At 49.6% G+C, this 25,708-nt stretch overlaps 1 protein-coding gene across 1 annotated transcript in view; it reads right to left on the bottom strand.

Annotated features, from left to right (window-relative positions):
* EPHB3 (EPH receptor B3) overlaps positions 1–25,708 on the bottom strand; it is a 135,127-nt gene that overhangs the window by 40,826 nt on the left and 68,593 nt on the right.

Genomic DNA, 25,708 nt, shown 5'->3' with positions numbered 1-25,708 from the left:
TCTCCACAGGGCTTCTCCGCAGGCCCACCCCAGATCTGACTCATCGGGGCCCGGCTGATGGGAACTGTAGTGCATGAACATCTGGAAAGCCGCAGGTTGCAGACCCCTGATCTAGGTTATCCTTAGCAAGGAGTGGGAATCAGGGACTGGCATTGGTTGGCAAACCCCTGGTTAAGAGGGAACCCGGCTGTAGCGAAAGACATTTATGTAGAACCTGTACATGCCACTCTCCGGAGACCTGCTCAGGGCAACGAGCAATTAAAAAAACACAAAGAAGAAACAATTAAAAATGCAGATCGAAACAATAAGTCATAAAGCGGCGCAATAAAGCTAACCCCGCTGGCAATAAAAAAGATCCCTTTGTACACAGTCATAAACCAAACAGCCAATAAAATCTGCAATGTCTCAAACATCCGAAAACAGTCATCGAAGCAAAAAGGCCGGGTCATAAATGGGAGGCAGGCAGGCGGGCAGGCAGGTCTCCCAGGCCTGGATGCTGGTAGAAGACCATAAAAAGTAATATATCAAAAGCAGGGAGGAAACTCCCATTAATACCCAGGTAAACAGGAACGGTTTAGCTGTGAGACCAAATGCTAACCAGGATAGGCACCAGGAGCAGCAGTCGCGTAGGAGGTTAGGAGCTCGTGTATCTAATCTGGAGGAACCGGGTTTGATTCCCAGCTCCGCCGCCTGAGCTGTGGAGGCTTCTCTGGGGAATTCAGATTAGCCTGTGCACTCCCACACATGCCAGCTGGGTGACCTTGGGCTAGTCACAGCTTCTCAGAGTTCTCTCAGCCCCACCCACCTCACAGGGTGTTTGTTGTGAGGGGGGAAGGGCAAGGAGATTGTAAGCCCCTTGGAGTCTCCTGCAGGAGAGAAAGGGGGGATATAAATCCAAACTCTTCTTCTTCTTCTTCTACCTCACAGGGTGTTTGTTGTGAGGGGGGAAGGGCAAGGAGATTGTAAGCCCCTTTGAGTCTCCTGCAGGAGAGAAAAGGGGGATAGAAATCCAAACTCCTCCTCCTCCTCCTCCTCCTCCCAGGGTGTTTTGTTGTGAGGGGAAGGGGGCAAAGGAGATTATGAAAGCCTTTGGAGTCTCCTGCGGGAGAAAAGGGGATAAATCAAACTCCTCCTCCTCCTCCTCCTCCTCCTCCTCCTCTTCTTCTTCCTCCTCCTCTTCTTCTTCTTCTTCTTCTTCTTCTTCTTCTTCTTCTTCTTCTTCTTCTTCTTCTTCTAGGTGGGTCTTGAGTCAGCAGATATTCAAAGGACAGGGCACCCCCATGGGAAAAGCCCTATAAGGCATGATTAAGCGTTGGGGGGGGGGGGCTTAACCTTTAAGTAGGGTTAAAGTTATTTTGGGCCTGGACTTGGATGGTCTAGGCTAGCCTTGTCAGATCTCAGAAGCTAAGCAGGATTGGCCCAGGTTAGTATTTGGATGGGAGACCACGAAGGAAGTCGGGGTTGCTACGCAAGGGCAGGCGACGGCAAACCACTTCCACCCTCACCTGGTTAGCCCAGGATAGCCCGATCCCATCAGATCTTGGAAGTTAAGCAAGGGTAGTCCTGGTTAGTACTTGGGTGGAAAACCACCAAAGAAGTTCAAGATTGCTTTGTGCAGGCGGACAACAGTAAACCACCTTCGAACGCCTCTTGCCTTGACAACCCTACGGGGTCGCCATAAATCGGCTGTGACTTAACAGCATTTTACGCACGCACACACAAACACACGCATACTGTACAGTTATTCAGTGGAGAAACTCCTGAGCCAAAAGGAAGGGGCGCATGATATGCATGATACAGCAGCTGTTGCCTTCCCTCTTAAATGAAGACCAGAAGAACAACAGTCGCAGCAATTCCGAGACTGTATATGACAAGTAGGGTGCAGATCTTCCCTTTTTTATACAATGGATATCCCATGTGTGGGGGCCAAAATGGGGAAAGGGCATCATGGCCCTGCAACCGGCAAGGCAGGACCCTGCCCCATTTCATTTGGGGTCACTCTTGGAGGGCAGCCTTGGGAATTGTTTACAACAAATCCAGCTTGTACCAGTCTTATCTCCTATCTCATTTGGTAATATCTTATGCAGCTGGGAGCAGGGGTAGATTCTGGATGTCAGTTTCTCACTGTCCAAGGAATGTGCATGAGCGTGTCTTCCTGCCCAAAGATGGATTAGAGTATACGTGGGAATTACGTGGATATAATGCTTTGCCTGTTTTATTGTATTCAGCTCTGACAATAAGAATTCGCCAGCTTTTCTATGCTTGTAATCAATAAATAAGAAGTCTGCTTTCAAAGTATCGATTCATTTATTGGACAAGTCTGGGGTTGTGACAAAGGAACAGAAACTGAGGGGTCACACGAGGGGAGAGGCCATCAGAACTATTAAGGAAAAACAAACTTAGACTCTTTCTGCTCGGCAAATGTACAGCGGGTTACAGTTGGGATAAAGTAACCCGCTTTCCTGCTTTCACGTTTGCACGCATCCATGCAGGCAGTGATTGGAGCCAACAGAAACAACGCGGGTTGCTGTTGCGCCTTCGCACGGAGGCGCGTCTTTTTTTTTATTTACCTCCCACGAATGCGTAGCCACACAGGCATGCACAAAGGAACCCCACAAGCCATGCTGATGTCTCACAATACAATGATATGACCATTTGCATCTGTGTGGCTACGCAGATGTAAGCCGGGATTTTTTTTAAAAAAGGAAAATGCAGTCGATTAAAACGCTTCCTGCCCGGCTGTTCACTTGCAAGCAGCTGCAACACGGGATTTTTCAAAAGACTCGCAAATTGCGCGATTCTCAAAAAAACCCATTTTGAGGGAAATAGCATGGGGCACACTCGCGTTAGGGGCAGGATCAATACAAAGTTTCCCCCAAAACAAGTTTTTTACCGTCCTTAACCCGTGTTTATTGGCTCTAAGAAACTAGGTTCCTCCCAAATGTCAAAGCTGGTGGGAACTTAGGGCTATGCAGGTATGCTGATTTTAACTTGTCGTCGTCACTGGCAGGAGAACGTTAATGGCCACTCTGCATGTGGCAGTGACTTTCTTTGGTCTCATGCACAGATAGGTTTTTTCACAGCATCTACTACCTGGTCCCGTTAACTGGAAATGCTGGGAATCGAACCTTCTACAGGCCGAGCGGAGGTTCTTCCCCTGAGCCACAGCCCCTCCCATTAAGGCAGAAGCAACACAAGCAAGCAGCAAATGAACATTTTTTTGTCACAGGGGTTGCCCTTGTTTGCATTTATTTACATCCTCGCTTGTGTCCCAGCTCCCCTTCCGAGTATGCACCAGACAATCAAAGGATCCCATTTCATTCCCATGACTCTGTGTGGGAGAGGAGGCCAAGCAAATGGCTTGTTCGAAGTCATCCAGCAATTCCTGGGGGAGGGGAGCATTTGATCGCCAGCTTCTCTCCCCGCCCCCCCTCCAGATTCTAGCCACTGTGCCATGCTTGCTATGGCAGCTATCTCCAGATTGGCACATTCCCTGCAGGCATCTCTCTCTCTCTCTCTCTCTCTCCTCTCTCTCCCTCTCCCTCCCTCTCCCTCTCCCTCTCTCTCTCTCTCTGTGGGCCCAGCACGATGACAGTTTCTGGGATACCCACATTTTTAAGAAGTAGGGCCAGTGGTGGGATCCAAAAATTCTAGTAACAGGTTCCTATGGTGGTGGGATTCAAACTGTGGTGTAGCACCAATGGGGCTGGGTGGGGCACAACGGGGTGTTTAATTTTTTTTTTTAAAAATTAAAAATGTAAACCCCATTTGCAACACTGCCTGCATCTTCCACTGGAAACTATTGAAAACTCCCCTGGATAGATGGGGGTACCTCCTTTGCAGGCCCACAAAGTTGAACGCCCTGACCCAGCCTTCACTAAACTTGAGGGTTCTTCTAAGGAGATGGTATGGTTCCTTATGCGGCCCAGTGGTGGGATCCAAAAATTTTAGTAACAGGTTCCCATGGTGGTGGGATTCAAACTATGGCGTAGCGCCAATGGGGCTGGGCGGGGCACAACGGGGGCATGGCCGGGCATTCCGGGGGCAGGGCATTCCTGGAGGGGGGGGCTGTGGCAAGGACGCAGCCGCTGTGCCGGTCCTTGGGCGGGAAACGAATGCACGCAGGCGCAGGCTGCCATGCATGCCGGTGCACCTCCTGCTAGACTGCTTCAAATTCTGCGCGCTACTGCTGAGAGGAGGCGCGTAACTAAGGCAAAAATCACGTGGCAAAATCACCAATTAGTAACCCCCTCTTGGCACACACAAATAATGAGTAACCTACTCTCGGGAACCTGTGAGAACCTGCTGGATCCCACCTCTGAGTAGGGCTATGGAAAAGCCTTTTGCTAGAAAATTTGCTTTGTGGCCCCCATGGACTAAAATGAACAATTAGTTGTAGATGTTACCAGTGTCCAACTAACACCTGGGAGCAGTGGCGTAGCGCCCAGGGGACAGGGGCGCATCTTGCACCGGGCACGTGCAATGGCAGGGGCAGGAGCGGTGCTGCAGGGCACAGTTCCCCCTCGCTACGGCTCCACCCGGGAGACCTAGATTTGAAACCCCACTCTGCCATGGAAGTTTACTGGGTGACCTTCGACTTGTCACTCTCTCTCAGCCTGGCCTGCCTCAGAGGGCTGTTTTGAGAATAACATGGAGGAGGGAAGAGCAACATAAGCCTCTTGGGTCCCCCCCTAGGGCTGAAAGGCAGGGTGTGAACGAAATAAAATGAAACAGAGATCATGCCCTGAACTCGCAGTGCCTGTGGCCAATTGGACCGTTCTTTCAGGGGTGGCTTCTTATCTTGAGATTGCGATGCTTAGAAGGGATAGAGGAAGCCTTTGGCAGCCGTGCCGGATTGCCTGCGTTCCCGCTCACTCTGCAGGATGCCTGTTCATTTGACACGATGCGTGGGGGGGGAGAGGGGTTCACAAAGTCTCTCCCAATCAGTTTGCCAAGCTGCACCCCTTTCCTGCAAGCCGGACCTGTCGGGGATGTGATGAAACCCTTATCAACACCACCCACAGAGCGCAGGCGGGTCTTGACAGCAGAAATGGGATGCATGCGACTCGATTCTTCCCCAGCAACTTCTGGCAGTTTGCCCTATCTCTGCACCCCCAGGCAGAGATGTTCACAACACACACACACACACATATACAGTAAGACACTGTCATACCTCCAGGCTGACAGCTATCTGGCTGAGTTGGTTGCTCTCTGCATAATTCTGCAGCATGTGGAAATCCAGGAGAAGTCTTGCTCGTGAGTCATGTCCCAAGGCACATGCACACCTGAGCTGCGTGGTTACCTGTCCTGGGGTTAAAGGAGGCTCGCCGAAGAAAGGGCCTCAGGTGTGCCATCAGCAATGCCATCAGGTGTGCCATCAGCAAACCCATAGCACAGGTTAGCAAAGACTGACACTCTCTCTGCCAGCCAAGAAGTATAAGAGATTTGACGTTGGCTGTGTGTTTATACATTCTCTCCCTGCAAGGTATTTCCTCCTACATCTTAAACTCTAGTTAAGGAACACAGCAGTAGCTAATAGTATGACTGAGGCTGTATTTCATCTCACAAAAAGATGTTAGTAGATTGTATATTCCTCTGCCATTCAACTCAACATGTCGGATCTTCTTGGTTATGGAATGTTCCGTCTGGGTCCTAGTGCCTGCTTAGAGTGGTGTAGAGAGCCAGCATGGTGTAGGGGTTAAGAGCAGGTGGATTCTAATCCGGAGAACCGGGTTTGATTCCCCACTCCTCCACCTGAGTGGCAGAGGCTTATCTGGTGAACCGGATGTGTTTCCGCACTCCTGCTTTCCTGCTGGGTGACCTTGGGCTAGTCACAGTTCTCTCTGACCTATCTCAGCCCCACCTACCTCACAGGGTGTTGGTTGGGGGGGGGGAAGGGAAAGGAGGTTGTAAGCCACCTTGAGTCTCCTTACATGAGAGAAAGGTGGGATATAAATCCAAACTCTTCTTCTTCTACCTAGCCCTCTCCCCTCCCCCATCTGTTTGGAAATTTGACGATAGCCGTTTAATGAAGTATTAATGATCTTGTAGCAAAGTACCATGTTCAGTAATGCACAAAGAAGAAGAAGAAGAAGAAGAAGAAGAAGAAGAAGAAGAAGAAGAAGAAGAAGAAGAAGAAGAAGAAGAAGAAGAAGAAGAAGAGTTTGGATTTATATCCCCCCTTTCTCTCCTGCAGGAGACTCAAAGGGGCTGACAATCTCCTTGCCCTTCCCCGCTCACAACAAACACCCTGTGAGGTAGGTGGGGCTGAGAGAGCTCCGAGAAGCTGTGACTAGCCCAAGATCACCCAGCTGGCGTGTGTGGGGATGTACAGGCTAATCTGAATTCCCCAGATAAGCCTCCACAGCTCAGGCGGCAGAGCGGGGAATCAAACCCGGTTCCTCCAGATTAGATACATGAGCTCTTAACCTCCTACGCCACTGCTGCTCCTACGCCACTGCTGGTTTTGACAAAGGCAGCGCATAAAAATGAATAATTATCATATTCGTGCAGGACCACATTCTAATGCGGAAGAATACAATGTTCTCAAGCATTGGATATGTTTGATTCAACCACTCCTGAGATCCAGAGACAACAGGGTTCACCTGTGCTGGAAGTCAGCACGCCCAGGGCACTGACACCGATCTTCTCTGACCTATGTGCTCAAAAAGTAACCGTGCACTCTGATTTTAGTTCAGAAGAAACCACGCCTTGAATTCCAAGGTTCATTCCGGGTTCACATCAGGCTTAGGGTCTTACCTCAGCTCCTCTTCTGAATCACAGCCCCTATTGCATCAAACCAGGGAAGGGTGTCTCTTTGAGCAAGGTCATCGCGGAAGGAAAAACAGCACCAAAGAAAACAAAACAAAACAAAACAAAAATGCCACATGTTGCGGTGAGCCGGGCTTTCCCGGAGTCCCTTCTCACTGCCAAGAAGCGGCCCAACCCAGACTGGGTAAAAAGAGACCCGGTCTACACCCAGAGGCTTCGGTGGTCTGTCGCAAGAAGGGTTTCTCTTGCAAAACCAGGGCCTCGCCTGAACGAACACAGGCCAAGGGTGGGAGCTGGAAAAACAAAATGAAACTGAAATAATTCAGCCTAGAAAATTGCACACAAGTGACTCACGCACGTCACTTGTTGTTACCGCACAAAATGCTTGGCAGGGGCGGATATAGAGTTTGGCAAAACCTCAAACAATCCCTTCGACGAACGTTTGGCCGAATTTGGGGTCCCCCGCGGACAGGGAGGGGTGTCCCTACAGAAGTCAGAATTCGGGGTATTTCCTTAGCGGCACTGTTTCGAAAACAGCGACGAGATCATTTCTTTAGGCTCAGGTTCCCGATTAGACGCAAATAAATATCTGGGTATTCTCGGTCAGGTTGCCTGCTAACTTCCCAACCGACATGTCAGCAATTTTAAACCTAAGCAGTGCCTCTTCCAAATTCTTCAGGTTGTTTCTCTTTGGCCTGGGGGGAACCAGAGACAGCGAACCCTGGAGATAAATTAAAGCCATCACATCCTTTCGTGCGGCAACCCTGTAATTTCGTTCAAGGCGCAGGTTTGCCGGGCAAACGCTGTGCTTTCCGAACCTCCGCCGCTCGCTCCCATCCGTCTTCCGTAAGTGCTTACAGATGGAGTGGACGAGAGCCTGAACTTCGGATGAGGTATCCCCTCTCGTTTTTAAGCAGCTATTTTTCCAAGGTGCTTTTGATTTACGGAGGCATTACCCCTTAGGCTAAAGAGTCTAATTCAGTCACACGGTGGATTTCTTTTTTTCCTGACGGGGCCAGTGAGGAAAGAAAACGAGATCGGGAAAATCTGAGAAGCGTGTGGTGACGGAAACCAGAAAATGGAATTCAGATTTGGAAGATGGTCGACGGACCCGTTACCCGGCTGGTGCCCATTAGCGGACTCAAGTCCAGTCCAAGAAACGTTGCTTTAAGTTCACTCCCGGCAAAGCCAGATCTAAATTAGAGCTGGCCTGGCTTTTACCTCTTGCAATGTTTCAGTTGATGACTGTACCTGGCTTCCTACACTCTCTATGGGCCTGCCAAACAGTACGAGAACATGTACAAGAAGAAGAAGAGGAGTTTGGATTTATATCTCCCCTTTCTCTCCTGCAGGAGACTCAAAGGGGCTGACAATCTCCTTGCCCTTCCCCCCTTACAACAAACACCCTGTGAGGTGGGTGGGGCTGAGAGAGCTCCGAGAAGCTGTGACTAGCCCAAGGTCACCCAGCTGGCATGTGTGGGAGTGTACAGGCTAATCTGAATTCCCCAGATAAGCCTCCACAGCTCAGGCGGCAGAGCTGGGAATCAAACCCGGTTCCTCCAGATTAGATACACAAGCTCTTAACCTCCTACGCCACTGCTGCTCCATGTACTGTCTCCACTACGCCACTGCTATGCCATGTACTGTCGAAGTCTTTCACAGCCGGAATCACAGGAGTGTTCTGTGGTTTCCGGACTGTATGACTATGTTCCAGTAGCGTTTTCTCCTGACGTTTCGCCTGCATCAGTGGCTGGTATCTTCAGAGGATCCAGCCACAGATGAAGGCGAGACATCAGGAGAAAACGCTACTGGAACACGGCCATACAGCCCGGAAAACCCACAACACTCCAGTACGAGAACGCTCTCCAGGGAGTAAATCCGACTGAGTAGACCCAAGCAGGATCCTGAATCATCCCACTTAATATCACGCTCACGGAAAAACATTCTTTGCATGTATATTATTGAGAAGGGCTTAATCTGACTCAGGCCTCAGGGACTGGGTTCGGTGCTAGGAAATTTGGCCTCCGACGAGCCAAAATATCAGCCCGCTAAATAATAAGGAAGAACAGGGACAAAGACGAGCTCAGTTTGAAAACCAAACAAAACGCCGGGTTGAACACGAAGGAAATTTTTTAAAAAACCACTGAAGTACAGAGGTGAGAGGCAGCCCAGAAAGTGCAGCCATTTACAGAAAAGAAACGTTTTGAACTGGAAACTGTGAAAAACAGAACGAGAGGAGCCGCACGGTCGTGCGCGGACGTTGAAAATGCAAGACAAACGGCAGGATGGAAGCGTGAAATAAGAGGTTTAAAAGATTAGGTAAACCCCCACCCCCCAGCCCCTTGACAGTAGCAGAAGACCTGATAGGTTGTTATCTATGTGCATATTCTCAATAAAAAGTATTTTTTTAAAAGTAAATGAAATGTTGGGGGAAAGGGAAGTCCTGTGATAAGGCTATAACGCAGATCAGAAGGATTGGAGCACCTTCCCTATGAGGAGAGGCTGCAGCGTTTGGGACTCTTTAGTTTGGAGAGGAGACGTCTGAGGGGGGATATGATTGCAGTCTATAAAATTATGCATGGGGTAGAAAATGTTGACAGAGAGAAATTTTTCTCTCTCACGATACTAGAACCAGGAAAATCCTTGCATCAGTTTTGCACGGGAATTGCTGAAGGCTCCTAGAAAGCCACGACGTCAGTTCCAGGTTTTTCCAGAAGCTATGGCTGATCCTCCCAGACCCCCACTCTACCGCTGGCTGCCAAGCATAAGCATTCTGCCCAACCCTTGCTCTCTACCCCGTTATGTAGTTGTCTATGGGGTAGGGGCGTACCACACAGGGGGACATATGGAGTCAAATGTCCCCAGTCTTTGGCCATTTAGTCACGGGTGTGTGTGTGGAAAATCACCCCTCTCCTCTCCCCCCCCCCCTGGGTCTATACCAGTGATGGCGAACCTTTTTGAGACCGAGTGCCCAAACGGCAACCCAAACCCCACTTATTTATTGCAAAGTGCCAACATGGCAATTTAAATTGAATGCTGAGGTTTTAGTTTAGAAAAATCCGGTTGCTTCCCTCTTCCTCCGCCCCACCCGCTCGAGCAGGGGCCAGCCTGCTCTAGCCTCCAGCAAGTCCCACATGCACCGCTCTGTGTCTCTCCAGCATCTCAGCCTCCTCTGTGCCCCCCCCCCCCGGGCAGCAGCCACCCGGAGCACAGGCACCAGGCCTGCCAGCCGAGTCCTCCCTCCTCACTGCGGTGCGCGCACGTCGTGCTCAGTGGCCCAGGCCAGCCTAGATGTGTGTGCGTGTGGAGGGTGAAGATAGCAAGGTCAATTGTGACTCACATGTTACAGACTTCATTGTTACTCACTTGCCAAGCTACTTCTATTCAGATGGCCTCACCTCTTGACCTCACAGTATATATACTCCACTTGCTTTCCTTTCCTACATCAGATCCTCTGAAGATGCCAGCCACAGCTGCAGGCGAAACGTCAGGAGAGAATGCTGCTAGAACACGGCCATACAGCCCGGAAACCACACAGCACCCCAACCTTGAATCTTTTCCCTGAATGGAGAGACAGGATGGACGACTGGCTTGGAAAACAAACGAACAAACAAACATTTGTTTGGTTGCGTATTGTGCTAAGTAAATCAACCGGGAGGGGTGTTGTGTGGTTTACTTTAGTTTCATTTGATTCTGACAATAACCGCAGAATCCTAAAGGCAGTGACTGTTCTGTGGCCCCTTCCGCACATGCCGAATAATGCACTTTCAATCCACTTTCAATCCACTTTGCAGCTGGATTTTACTGGGCAAAATAGCAGAACCCACTGGCAACTCTACCTCCAACGCTCAGTCAGTCTCTGTACCAAGCTAGTGGTGGCATCTCTTGGCTATACATAAAGATGAAGGCGCTGCAAATCACTCATATGAAGTGATAACCTCGAATCTTTTCCCTGAATGGAGAGACAGGATGGGCGACTGACAAGGTCTGGTGGTTGGAAACGAAAGATAGGAAGAATACTTTGTTGAAAGATATATAGGTCATGATGATTTTTGCCCAAAAAGATGACGGGATCACTGGAGATGCAGAGGAAATTTGTCATATCCCCACGGGTGAGACGGCTGCCTCTGATCTCTGGAAAAGTCCATGAAAAGGCTAGATGAAAACACATACCGGGATCAGAGCTTCCTCTCTGAAGTCCTAAAACATCACTCAAAACCAAACCTAGAATCTCCACCCGTTTCATCCTTCCTTTTATTTTTATCTTTGCTGCCTGGTCTCTTTGCTTCTCTCAGATTTGATCACGGCTCTACTGCATCGCTTTTTTTATTATGTTATCCTCCTAAGTATTTCATCTGGCCACCCCCGGGGAGAATAAGAAGGCAGAGATCTAGAGCAGGTCTTGGAGAAATTTCTTTGGATCTAGGAGTCAGCCCCCTCATTAAGGAGCCCAGATTCATCCATACCAAATACACATTTTTCTTTTTCATACTGAGCGAGTCTAACACGGCCTCTAAATTATGAAAAGGGGTTGCCCACTGTGCTCGAGAAAAAGGCCCTGCCCCTTTAATAGAGGGCTAATGGGATAATATTTATCAGGTGATCTGATTTCCTGAAGAGCCATGCCCACGGAAAAACTTGTGACAACTTTGGCCCAAACCCTCCATTTCTCTTCCCTATAGCAGTGGTGACGAACCTATGGCACGGGTGCCAGAGGTGGCGCTCAGAGCCCTCTCTGTGGGCACACGCAAACAGTCACCCTCCCCCCCCCCACATCTAGGCTGGCCTGGGCCGCTGGGCTCAAATATTAGCATTAAACCTAAGACCAAGTTTGGGGGAAGCACTGTAGGTAACCCTGCTAAGAGGTGTTAAACCTCACTGATTTTCATGCAAAGAACTAAAGTGTGATCCTTTACCTGGGAGTAAGCTCGGTTGCTGGCAATGGGGCTTGCTTCTGAGTAAACCCTCCTAGGGTCGTGATTCACCCGTTGGAACAGTTGCACGGTTGCTTCAAAGCAAAGCCACCAACTACCACCAAGCTTACTCTTGGAGCCAACCGCTTTTTCTAAACTAAAACCTCAGTATTCAGGTTAAATTGCCGTGTTGGCACTTTGCGATAAATAAGTGGGTTTTGGGTTGTAATTTGGGCACTCGGTCTCGAAAAGGTTATCCACCACTGCCCTATAAGGACCAAGTCGGCTCGTCAACCTCCAAGCACAACTTGGAGATTTCACATTATCACAATAACCGAGTTCAGTCCCCATGGGGAAAATGGCTGCTTTAGAGGGTGGACTTTACGGCACTATACTGTTGAGGCTCCTCCCCTCCTCAAGCTACACCCTCCCCAGGCTCCACCCCCAAAAGCTATTTCAGTCTGTAAGCACCTTGCAGCTCGCATTGCCTTTTGTGGTCTCTAAAGCATCGTGGCTCTTCCCTGCTCTGTGTAACAATAATTTTAAAAAACCACCTGATTCAGCTGAATGTAAACAAACTGGGCTGTTTAGAAGAAGAAGAAGAGTTTGGATTTAACCCCCCCCCCTTTCTCTCCTGTAAGGAGACTCAAAGGGGCTGACAAACTCCTTCCCCTTACCCTCCCCGCAACAACAAACACCCTGTGAGGTGGGTGGGGCTGAGAGAGCTCCAAAGCACTGTGACTAGCCCAAGATCACCCAGCTGGCATGTGTTGGAGTGCACAGGCTAATCTAGTTCACCAGATAAGGCTCCACAGCTCAAGTGGCAGAGTGGGGAATCAAACCCGGTTCTCCAAATTAGAGTGCACCTGCTTTTAACCACTACACCATGCTGGCGAGACCTGGGGCTGGTAAGACTTATTTCACTTTCACAGAGCTATAAGACAGATCTGTTCTACCAGGCCTGTGGCTGAGAACAACGACAATATCCTTTCCCCTCCCCTCTTCCTCCTTTTCTCTTTCTGTTCCTTTTTAAAATATCTGTATGAATGTGGCTTTTATGGGGTGTAGTTAGATTTTAACCATTATCCCTTATCGGAATTAATCAGCGCCAGATATAGATACGAATATTTTAATACAAATGTTTTCACGTCGGTCTACTGCGGTTTGATGGATGCTGTATGCTACCCTGTATGGGGAAGAGTGGCTTAGAAAACAAACAAACAAACAAACAAACAAACAAACAAACAAACATTTGCTTGGTTGTGTATTGTGCTAAGTAAATCAATTGGGAGGGGGTGTTGTGTAGTTTACTTTAGTTTCATTTGATTCTGACAATAACCGCAGAATCCTAAAGGCAGTGACTGTTCTGCGGCCCCTTCCGCACATGCCAAATAATGCACTTTCAATCCACTTTGCAGCTGGATTTTACTGTGCAGAATAGCAGAATCCACTTGCAAACAATTGTCAAAGTGGATTGAAAGTGCCTTATTCTGCATGTGTGGAAGGGGCCGCTGACAAACAATCAAACAAACATTTGCTTGGTTGTGTATTGTGCTAAGTAAATCAATTGGGAGGGGGTGTTGTGTAGTTTACTTTAGTTTCATTTGATTCTGACAATAACCGCAGAATCCTAAAGGCAGTGACTGTTCTGCTGACCTTCATGCCAAATAATGCACTTTCAATCCACTTTGCAGCTGGATTTTTACTGTGCAGAATAACCCGGAATCACCCGCAAACAATTTGTCAAAGCGGATTGAAAGTGCCTTATTCTGCATGTGTGTGGAAGAAGGGGCGCTGACAAACAATCGAAACAAACATTTGCTTGGTTGTGTATTGTGCTATAAAAATCAATTGGGAGGGTGTTGTGTAGTTTACTTTTAGTTTCATTTGATTCTGACAATAACCGCCAGAATCACAAGGCAGTGACTGTTCTCTTTGACCCCTTCGCGACATGCCAGATAATGCACTTTCAATCCACTTTGCAGCTGGATTTTACTGTGCAGAATAGCAGAATCCACTTGCAAACAATTGTCAAAGTGGGTTGAAAGTGCCTTATTCTGCATGTGTGGAAGGGGCCGCTGACAAACAATCAAACAAACATTTGCTTGGTTGTGTATTGTGCTAAGTAAATCAATTGGGAGGGGGTGTTGTGTAGTTTACTTTAGTTTCATTTGATTCTGACAATAACCGCAGAATCCTAAAGGCAGTGACTGTTCTGCGGCCCCTTCCGCACATGCCAAATAATGCACTTTCAATCCACTTTGCAGCTGGATTTTACTGTGCAGAATAGCAGAATCCCGCACAAACAATTGTCAAAGTGGATTGAAAGTGCCTTATTCTGCATGTGTGGAAGGGCGCTGACAACAATCAAACAAACATTTGCTTGGTTATTGTATTTGTGCTAAGTAAATCGGTGGGGAGAGGGGGTGTTGTGTAGTTTACTTTAGTTTCATTTGATTCTGACAATAACCGCAGAATCCTAAAGGCAGTGACTGTTCTGCGGCCCCTTCCGCACATGCCAAATAATGCACTTTCAATCCACTTTGCAGCTGGATTTTACTGTGCAGAATAGCAGAATCCACTTGCAAACAATTGTCAAAGTGGGTTGAAAGTGCCTTATTCTGCATGTGTGGAAGGGGCCGCTGACAAACAATCAAACAAACATTTGCTTGGTTGTGTATTGTGCTAAGTAAATCAATTGGGAGGGGGTGTTGTGTAGTTTACTTTAGTTTCATTTGATTCTGACAATAACCGCAGAATCCTAAAAAAGGAAAGTGATTGTTCTGCGGCCTTCATATGCCAAATAATGCACTTTCAATCCCACTTTGCAGCTGGATTTTACACAGTAGAAATAGCAGAATCCCACTTGCAAACAATTGCCAAGTGGATTGAAAGTGCCTTATTCTGCATGTGTGGAAGGGCGTGACAAACAATCAAACAAACATTTGCTTGGTTGTGTATTGTGCTAAGTAAATCAATTGGGAGGGGGTGTTGTGTAGTTTACTTTAGTTTCATTTGATTCTGACAATAACCGCAGAATCCTAAAGGCAGTGACTGTTCTGTGGCCCCTTCCGCACATGCCGAATAATGCACTTTCAATCCACTTTGCAGCTGGATTTTACTGTGCAGAATAGCAGAATCCACTTGCAAACAATTGTCAAAGTGGATTGAAAGTGCCTTATTCTGCATGTGTGGAAGGGGCCGCTGACAAACAATCAAACAAACATTTGCTTGGTTGTGTATTGTGCTAAGTAAATCAACAGGGGGAGGGTTACTTTGGCTGCATTTGATTCTGACAAGAACCACCGAATCCTAGTCAAGGCAGCGACTGTTCTGTGTCTACCCAGAAGCCTACACGCCGCATACGATAGGTCAATGATTCATCCCTCCGCTCGGATCTTGTGTACCGGATGAAGACTGTAAGCCCTCTGGACAGAGACCACATTATGCGTCCGGCGCTAGCTTAATGCAGTCTAAACATTAATGAAACCGGTTTGAGTGCTGGGAAGCGGCCAACGATTCATTAAGGATTAGACGTAACAGGTAAGGAAGACAGGTAGCCCGGACTTGTATTCCCTCTTTGCAAAAAAGTGCCACAAAACCCCACCAACAAAACCTGACAAGAGGACAACGGGGAATAAATTACTCGATTGCGCTGTCACTGGTAGCATCTACCCCCTGGCCAAAACAGGCTGGATGGCCCGTTTGCTTGACGGGGATTTTATCCGCTTGTTCGGAACACTCATTAGAGGGGGGTCAGGAGGAAATGCCGGGATTTCCCAAAAGCGGATTCTCTTCCAAGAACCGGCTATCAAGACCCAATGGCTGGCGGGCGTGGGAGCCGGGCAAAAAAGCATAATGAACAATTAGCTCGTAAAAGGGCCGGGAGGGTTAATAGGGGCAGGGAGGGAAGCCACAGAGATCAAAGACTTCCAGCCTTAGCCCAAGCCGGATTGAAAACATTTTGCAGAGTTTCTTTAAAAGTTGATGAAGCCGGAGTCAGGTGGATGAAGAAACACAGGGTATTCGGGAAGATAATCAATCTCGCTCCGCCGTACCCGCATTCCGGATACAGAAGAAGAAGAAGAGTTGGGTTTTATATTCCGTTTTTCTTGGCCTTTTAAGGAGTCTCCAAACAGCTTACAAACTCCTTCCCTTCCTCTCCCTGCAACAGACACCTTGAGGGGGCATACACTAAAAATGCTGGGAGGGAAGAATTAGGACTAATAAAAGGAAACATTTCTTCACGTAATGCGTGATCGGTGTTTGGAATATGCTGCCACAGGAGGTGGTGATGGCCACTAACCTGGGGGCTTTCCCCACTACAGAAGATAGCTAAGGTCGACTCAGTTCCCTTCAGTGGAAGGCGATTCCAGGCTGTCCACACAGCAACTGAGTTGGCCCCCTGGAACTGAGCTAAGTGGGCGGGATCATCTTGGTGCCTGTTTTGCTCCTCGATTGTGATTGGCGCTTGTGTTACGGCGGGAAACAGGAGCGTTCTTTTTTAAACAGTTTTTACAGTTTACAGTTACATGCGCTTTCTGCCCGCCATGATTCTCCCGTTCTGCGCATGCCACAAAAGCGGCTCGTGATTGGTTGAACGGATGAGGTGTCATTTCGATACTTCCCCACTTCGAAGCGGTATCGACATTGTTCCAGCAGAGAAGTGTAGTTCATAACTGCGACAAGGGTGTCGCAGTTCTGAGGGGGGGGGGGGCTGAGACAAAACAATGTTGAGCTCGGTGGCAGTGGGGATTCACTGAGGCGAACCTAGGTAGAAACCAGTTCAACTCAGTGGGGAAAGCCCCCTGGATAGCTTTAAAAAGGGCCTGGACAGATTTATGGAGAAGTCGATCTCTGGCTACCAATCTTGATCCTCCTTGATCTGAGGTTGCAAATGCCTTAGCAGACCAGGTGCTCGGGAGCAGCAGCAGCAGAAGACCATTGCTTTCACCTCCTGCAGGTGAGCTCCCAAAGGCACCTGGTGGGCCACTGCGAGTAGCAGAGTGCTGGACTAGATGGACTCCGGTCTGATCCAGCAGGCTCTTTCTCATGTTCTTATGTTCTTTTGGGGTTGAGAGAGTTTGGAGAGAGCTGTAGCTGGTCCAAGGTCACCCAGCAGGCTTCATGTGGAGGAGCGGGGAAACAGTCCTAGTTTACCAGATTAGAATCTGCTGCTCACATGGAGGAGTGGAGAATCAAATCTGGTTCTTCATTAGAGTCCGCCACTCTTAACCAGTACACCAAGCTGGCGAGGGACATAAAATTCCCTCTTTGCTCCCGAATGTCTTCCTCTCTTGCTTCCTGGATTGTTCCTTTTTAATTCTCACCAAAGCTATGGGAGAGGAAAGTCACGTTGGAACACTGGGTCCAAAGTTACCCTCTGTGCGATTCCTTTTCAAGTTCCAGATTCTGGATCTGACTGCAATCCAACTTCGCAGTCTGAGATCAGCTGTAATTCTCGGACTGCTCCAGGCCCCGAGCAAAGGTTGGCAACGCTACTTTTTCAAAGCTCGGCTCTCAGGTATTTTTCCCCTTACCTTAGTAACATTTTAGATAGCAGGTCAGAAGAGGGCCACTGTCTCTTTGTGCCTATTGTACAGGACTTACAAATTCCCTACTCAGCTTTCAAGTCAGCAAAGCTATGAAACCATGTTACTTGGCAATTCCCAAACTATGCTGGGATGCATTTATGTACCACGAGATAACAACTGGTGTGATATGAGGAACCTAACACAAATAATTATGCAATTCTTGTGAGCCCAAACAACCCACCTACAGAAGAGGAAGACTGCCCCACCCCACGATGATTTATTGCTCTAGCCTTTCCTTCTTCTAAAATTACCCACCTGTGTCACAACTGCGCTTGCAGCATCCAGTTGATCCAGACACCTTGCAGAATCACATAGCCTCAAATGAGGGCAGCTGCTGCACCTCTATATGATTCAATGCTCTGTGCTTGTTTCTTTCCAATCTGTAAGAACAGTGACTCAAGCAAAAATTCAGAGCAGCGGACTCCATTCATCAGCATTCTCTCCGAATCTCTTAGACCATCTCTCAGCCCAACTACCTGAGAACCAGGGTGGTGAAGTGGTTAAGAGGAGGTGAATGCTAATCTGGAGAACTGGGTTTGATTCCCCACTCCTCCATCTGGGTGGCAGATGCTTATCTGGTGAACCAGATGTGTTTCTGAACTTTTATTTTTTATTTTTTTTATTTTTTTCAACTTATACCAACCCCCGAAGGGCTCTAAATTCCTGCTGGGTGACCTTGGGCTAGTCACACTTCTCTCTGAACTCTCTCAGCCCCACCTACATCACAAGGTGTCTGTTGTGGGGAAAGGAAGGGAAAGGAGCTTGTAAACCATCTTGAGAAAAGTGATGTATAAATCCAAGCTCCCCCTCCTCCTGCTCTGTTGTGGGGAAGGGAAGGCAATTGTAAGTTGCTTTGAGACTCTTCAAGCCTTGCCTAGGTGTCAAACTCACGGCCCTCCAGATGTTATGGACTACAGTTCCCATCATCCCCTGCCAGTAGGATGCTGGCAGGAGATGATGGGAACTGTAGTCCATAACATCTGGAGGGCCGCGAGTTTGACACCTATGCTTTAAGGGTAGAGAAAAGCGGGACATAAAACCCAACTATTCTTCTTCTAGTTCTAGGGAGCAGCAGTGGCGTAGGAGGTTAAGAGCTCGTGTATCTAATCTGGAGGAACCGGGTTTGATTCCCAGCTCTGCCGCCTGAGCTGTGGAGGCTTCTCTGGGGAATTCAGATTAGCCTGTGCACTCCCACACACGCCAGCTGGGTGACCTTGGGCTAGTCACAGCTTCTCGGAACTCTCTCAGCCTCACCTACCTCAAAGGGTGTTTGTTGTGAGGGGGGAAGGGCAAGGAGATTGGAAGCCCCTTTGAGTCTCCTGCAGGAGAGAGAGGGGGGATATAAATCCAAACTCCTCCTCCTCCTCCTCCTCCTCCTCCTCTTCTTCTTCTTCTTCTTCTTCTTCATACAAAAGGACACTGCCTCTGTCTAACTCGTTTTTTTCTTTTCAACCACACAAGTGTTGCATCTGGCGGGGCCATTAAACTTGACACACGTTTGGGAGCGCCTTCTTTGCTTCCTTTCCTCCGAAAAAAAGTGGCATTGTGCGTTGTGACTTTATTGTTGAAGTGCGTGGGATTCTGCTCTCTCTTTGCAGAGAAGGGCGGGAGGCAGAGAACCTTGATGCCATGTAAATGTTAAATAAATCATATCAGTGCCAAAGAAGATAACACATCAAATGCGCCGGCTCTGTGTTTGTACTTCCTGGGTTTGGCCGCCAACGGGGCTTTCATCGCAATCGAAAGCAGAAGTGGTTTTTTTAAGGAATGCGTCTGCAGCTCCGTATACGCTCGCTTGCTGGATTCGTTTGTGCAAACCTTTCTAACCACAGAGCAGAGACAGCTGTCCGTGTGATGCTCAGCGGTGGATAATTCGCTCAAATTGTGAAGCCTGCGACAAAATGATATTTTGGGGCGGGAAATGCAGTAACTGGAATGACCAAATTGGTATTTTCAAAAGGTCTCATAGCAAAGGCATGATATATATATATATATATGTTTTTTCTTCCCACGGCACGAAAATTGGAGGCACATTTCACTTTTCTGTCTGAAAAATATACTTTTCAAGTACAGAGGAGGAGGAGGAGGAGGAGGAGGAGGAGGAGGAGGAGGAGGAGACGATGAGGCCAACGACGAGGCCAACGACGAGGCTGCTGCCGCCGCCGTCAACAACGTCTTTATTTATGGTCAATGACCAAATATTACAGAGAACTGTGACTAGCCCAAGGTCACCCAGCAGGCTTCATGTGTAGGAACAGGGAAACAAACCTGGTCTAGCAGATTAGAGTCTGCCACTCATGTGGAAGAGCAGGGAATCAAACTCGGCTCTCCAGACTAGAGTCGGGGGCTCTTTACCACTGTGCCATGCTGCCCATGCAGTTATAAACCTTCTTCCACATCATAGGGGAAGAGATGAAGGAAAGGACTTTGTCCGATCAAGTTCCACTGGGACAGTAGACCCTTTTAAAGCAGAAAAAAAATGAAATGCACAGATATAGGATGGGTGACACCTGGCTTGACAGCACTACTTGCAATAGGGATCTGGGAGTCTTAGTAGACCACAAACTCAACATGAGTCAGCAGTGTGATGCGGCGGCCAAGAAAGCCAATGTGATTCTGGGCTGCATCAATAGGAGTATAGTGTCTAGATCGAGGGATGTAATAGTCCCTCTCTATTATGCATTGGTTAGACCTCACCTGGAATATTGTGTACAGTTCTGCGAACCACAATCCAAGAAGGATATTGACAAGCTGGAACGGGTCCAGAGGAGGGCAACCAAAAAGGTCAACGGTCTGAAATCCATGCCCTACAACAGTGGTTCTCAACCTTCCTAATGTCGCGACCCTTTAATACAGTTCCTCATGTTGTGGTGACCTCCAACCCTAACATTTATCCATTTTACAGATGGAGAACACTGATGCAGAGAGTCTTAGGCGACCCCTGTGAAAGGGGCGTTCGACCCCCAAAGGGGTCGCGACCCCTAGGTTGAGAACCGCTGCCCTACAAGGAGAGACTTAGGGAGCTGGGAACGTTTAGTTTGGTGAAGAGAAGGTTAAGAGGTGACATGATAGTCCTGTTTAGATATCTGAAGAGATGTCATGTTGGTGAGGGAGCAAGCTTGTTTTCAGCTGCTTCAGAGACTGGGACCAGGAGTCATGGGTTCAAGGGGAAGGAAAAGAGATTCCACCTAAACATCAGGAAAAACTTCCTGACAGTCAGGGCTGTCCGATAGTGGAATGCACTACCTCGGAGTGTGGTGGAGTCTTCTCCTTTGGAGGTTTTTAAGGAGAGGCTGGATCTGTCAGGAGTGCTTTGATTGTGTGTTCCTGCACTGCAGGGGGTTGGATGGCCCTTGGGGTCTCTTCCAACTCTATGATTCTGCGATTCTCCTCCTTGCTTTGCTATCACAGAGAAAAAATACATGCCAGAGAAGCAGAGAAGAGGAGCAGTGGTAGCTCCCAAAGGCACCTGGTGGTAGAGAAGTGGTAGGAGTGGTAGAGGAGCAGTGGTAGCCCCCAAAGGCACCTGGTGGGCCACTGCGAGTAGCAGAGTGCTGGACTAGATGGACTCTGGTCTGATCCAGCAGGCTCTTTCTTATGTTCTTAAGGCCATTGCTTTCACCTCCTGCCTGTGAGCTCCCAAAGGCACCTGGTGGGCCACTGCGAGTAGCAGAGTGCTGGACTAGATGGACTCTGGTCTGATCCAGCAGGCTCTTTCTTATGTTCTTAAGGCCATTGCTTTCACCTCCTGCCTGTGAGCTCCCAAAGGCACCTGGTGGGCCACTGCGAGTAGCAGAGTGCTGGACTAGATGGACTCTGGTCTGATCCAGCAGGCTTCCTTTCTTTGGCGTTCTGGCACATTGCTTTCACCTCTGCCTGTGAGTCTTAAAGGCAACCTGATGGGCCACTGCGAGTAGCAGAGAGCTGGACTAGATGGACTCTGGTCTGATCCAGCAGGCTTTTTCTTATGTTCTTAAGGCCGTTGCTTTCACCTCCTGCCTGTGAGCTCCCAAAGGCACCTGGTGGGCCACTGCGAGTAGCAGAGTGCTGGACTAGATGGACTCTGGTCTGATCCAGCAGGCTAGTTCTTATGTTCTTAAGGCCATTGCTTTCACCTCCTGCACGTGAGCTCCCAAAGGCACCTGGTGGGCCACTGCAAGTAGCAGAGTGCTGGACTAGATGGACTCTGGTCTGATCCAGCAACCTCTTTCTTATGTTCTTATGTTCTTATGTCAGCTCCATTACGTGCAGCGCTGTTTCGAATCACTGCTGCGCAATGCCTCCCACCACGTGGAAAGGGCAGGGCTCCCCCCCCCCACCGACGTTCCTGCAAACAGTTAAAGAGGAAGGGAGTTTCGCGTGCTTCGGGACGGAGGGCGGGGAGAATGTCGCCCGGTCCTCAAGATCAGCTTCTGGGCAAAAAAAAATAAAAAAATGAAAAAATGAAAAAGTGTAGGAAAAAAAAATGCATCCCATGTTAACAGCCTCCACATGACCCGACTCGAAACTGCATCCATATGGCAGCCTTCAAGGGCCGGGCCAGCCCTCGGAAAAGAAAATTACAAGAGCGGAGGCAGCCGTCCAAGGAACATGCCAGGAGAGAATTAGAAGTGCTAATGCGACAAAGAAATTAATCACGTTATTGAAGACGTAGGAGCACATGTATGGACTGTTGAAGCTCCCTGCTACGGAATCACACCAACTGGTCCCTGGAGTTCTTCTTGTCCGTGCTGACTGGCCGGGTCTCTCTCAGCACCACGGGCCGAGAAAGGTCTCCCCACAGCCCCTGCTGCTGGAAGACCTTTGACCTGAGGTGGAGGGCTGCCTGTGAGAGCCGGTGCACAGAAAACATCTGTTCTCCCGCTGAGCTGCGCCTGTTTCCCAGAAGTTTTCTGCTCGCCCTGTGCTCAACCACAGATAAGGCGCCCCGCCGCTGTCTGCATGATTCATTGTTCCGACCTTGCTTCTTTCCAGCCACTACAAAGAGGCAATAATTCTACTCTCTGCATTGGAGGAGTTCAGGCCGCTCAATCACTCCCGGCACGGCGATCGAGATGAATTGCCTGCTCTCGCCAGAGTCTCCCCGTCGCTTCTCTGCACGTGCCGATGCTCTGGGCTCATCTTCCAATCACCCAGACAAGAAACGTGGGGGAGATCAGTTGGTTCTCAGGCTCTCTGCCCAAAATCTATTCTGTGTTAGGAGTGAAATGTACCTTCAGATTTCATTCAGAAAAAACAAGTCTGCTTCAGCTATCAAAAGTCTGGGGGGAAGCCATGTTAAAAATACCATGCGCAAAGGTAATGGTTGTCATGCCCCCACAGAGGCTTTTGTTATTTCCCCTTTAAGCTTTAGTTTCCCCATAGTTAGCAAACCATTCCAACATGCCTTTACTTAGATTACATGTTTTGTTCCATTTCTTCTGGAGCGATACACACCAGAATTCTACAGTATTTGTGTTTGAACAGAATATTCAGCTTCAGGCCTTCAGGAAGAGGGAGGAGGAGGAGGAGGAGGAGGAGGAGGAGGAGGAGGAGGAGGAGGAGGAGGAGGAGGAGGAGGAGGAGGAGGAGGTGGAGGAGGAGGAGGAGGAGGAGGAGGAGGAGGAGGAGGAGGAGGAGGAGGGGGAGGAGGAGGAGGAGAGGGAGGAGGAGGCGGAGGAGGTGGAGGAGGAGGGGGTGGGGGAAGAGGAAGAGGGGGGAGGAGGAAGAGGAGGAGGAGGAGGAGGAGGAGGGAAGTGGAGGGAGGGGGAGGAGGAGGAGGAGGATGAGGGCTGAGGAGAGAACTGTGACTAGCCAAGATCACCCAGCAGGAGGTGGAGGAGGAGGAGGAGGAGGAGGAGGAGGAGGAGGAGGTGGTGGAGGAGGAGGAGGAGGAGGAGGAGGAGGAGGTGGAGGAGGAGGAGGTGGAGGAGGAGGAGGAGGAGGAGGAGGAGGAGGAGGAGGAGGAGGAGGAGGAGGAGGAGGAGGAGGAGGTGGAGGAGGAGGAGGAGGAGGAGGAGGAGGAGGTGGAGGAGGAGGAGGAGGAGGAGGAGGAGGAGGAGGAGGAGGAGGAGGAGGAGGAGGAGGAGGAGGAGGTGGGGGAGGAGGAGGAGGAGGAGGTGGAGGAGGAGGAGGAGGAGGAGGAGGAGGAGGAGGTGGAGGAGGAGGAGGAGGAGGAGGAGGAGGAGGAGGGGGAGGAGGAGGAGGAGGAGGAGGGGGAGGAGGAGGAGGAGGGGGAGGAGGAGGAGGAGGAGGAGGAGGAGGAGGAGGGGGAGGGGGGGGAGGGGGAGGGGGAGGAGGAGGAGGAGGAGGGGGAGGAGGAGGAGGAGGAGGAGGAGGGGGAGGAGGAGGAGGAGGAGGAGGAGGAGGAGGAGAGGGAGGAGGAGGAGGAGGAGGAGGAGGAGGAGGAGAGGAGGAGGAGGAGGAGGAGGAGGAGGAGGAGGAGGAGGAGGAGGAGGAGGGAGGAGGAGGAGGAGGGAGAGGAGGAGGGAGATGGTGACAATGAAATGGAGATTTATAGTTATACCAACCCACTGTGTTTGAGCCTGAGCGTGAATTTATCACAATCATCCGTTCCTGCAAAGTTCCTCTCTTGGGTGAAACTGTTATCAAAGCGTGGTCCCCACAGAACATGTTCAAGGTAACAGGTACCCGCAGCCATCTCACATACACAGATGTCTGTAAACGTATTCTAGTACTGCATGTTTATAGCATTGAAGTACTTGATGTCAACTAAAACATCTCTCGTGATGCTAGTGAAGACAGAGGATGTCTCTGGTTTGGCGAAGAAGAGTTTGGATTCATGCCCCACCTTTCTCTCCTGTAAGGAAACTCAAGGTGGCCTACAAGCTCTCTTTCCCCTCCTCTCCCCACAACAGACACCTTGTGAGGCAGGTGGGGCTGAGAGAGTTCAGAGAGAACCGTGACTAGCCCAAGGTCACCCAGCAGCAATGTAGGAGTGCGGAAACACATCTGGTTCCCCAGATAAGCCTCTGCCACTCAGGTGGAGGAGTGGGGAATCAAACTTGGTCCTCCAGATTAGAGTTCCTCTGCCCTTCAGCACTACACTACACTGGGCCTCCCCATGATGGAGGGGAGAGCACCACCCCTCCCCCTCCCCTCCCCTCCCCCAAGAAGGATTCCCAACCTCCTGTGGAACAGGCCGCCAATTCGAATCTCCCCTTCAGGAGATGAAAGAGGAGCCAGAAACGTTCAAAAGGCCAGGAAGTTTAGAAAGGAGCGGGAAGGACTCTGCTGTAAATTCATTTGAGCAGCAATTCAGTTTTATGGCTATTTACTGCCGAGGCAGCGAGCAGTTTGCAGTACTGCCGGGTTGGCGGGGCGGGAACGGAGTGGCGGGAGTCATTATAAAAGGCAAACTGCCTCAAGGCTGCGAGGAAGCCGAAGGCTGGGCCGCAGTTCCCCTTGTCGAGCTTTGGAGAAGGGCCAGCACAGGAATTACCCCCTTCCTGTTTGAGGTGCAGAGCAAAACCGAGCGGCACGTATGAGGTAAACGTGTTTGCATCCTTGCAATCGGCGGGGCTCGGATAAGGGATACGGGCAGCCACGCTCAGATCTGGTTCTCGACGTCCCGGGCAGAGAGACGACCAGCAGCCGAACAAAAGGACTGGAAGAAGGAGGCGCTGGTCTATTGACCAGGCAAAAGCCGCAAGGCGCCTGGCTCCAAATATTTACGCCGAGCCTGGCTGATAACAGAGGCTCTGCACCACCTACCAGTTACAAAGAGCCAAACTGCACACCCCTGTTCCTTTCCTGGCCTGGAGGTAGAGTGAAGGTCATGCCCGTGTTGGAAACCTGCAGAATTACAACTGATTTTCAGACATTAGTACTCTTGGAGAAAAAATGGTAGGCAGGGGTTTTCAACCTATGGCCCTCCAGAGTTCATGGACTACGATTCCCATCAGCCCCTGCCAGCATGGCAGCAATTGGCAGGGCTGATGGAAACCATAGAATTGTAGAGTTGGAAGAGACCCCAAGGGCCATCAAGTCCAACCCCCTGCAATGCAGGAACACACAATCAAAGCACTCCTGACAGATGGCCATCCAGCCTCTCTTTTAAAAACCTCCAAAGGAGGAGACTCCACCACACTCCGAGGGAGTGCGTTCCACTGTTGAACAGTCCGTACTGATGGAAAGTTTTTCCTGACGTTCAGGTGGAATCTCTTTTCCTTCCCCTTGAACCCATTACTCCTCGTCCTAGTGTCTGGAGTAGCAGGAAATAAGCTTGCTCCCTCACCAACATGATATCCCTTCAAATATCTAAACACGGCTATTGGGTCACCTCTTAACCTTCTCTTCACCAAACTAAACATGCCCAGTTCCCCAAGTCTCTCCTTGTAGGGGGTATGGGTTCCAGACCTTTTACCATTTTGGCTGCCCTCCTCTGCACCCATTCCAGCTTGTCAATATCCTCCTTGAATTGTGCACAAT

The sequence above is a fragment of the Sphaerodactylus townsendi genome, linkage group LG08 (assembly GCF_021028975.2).
Source record: "Sphaerodactylus townsendi isolate TG3544 linkage group LG08, MPM_Stown_v2.3, whole genome shotgun sequence".
NCBI classification, from domain to species: Eukaryota; Metazoa; Chordata; class Lepidosauria; order Squamata; family Sphaerodactylidae; genus Sphaerodactylus; species Sphaerodactylus townsendi.
The sequence above is the reverse complement of the archived record's forward strand: the minus strand, read 5'-3'. Positions and strand labels throughout refer to the sequence as shown.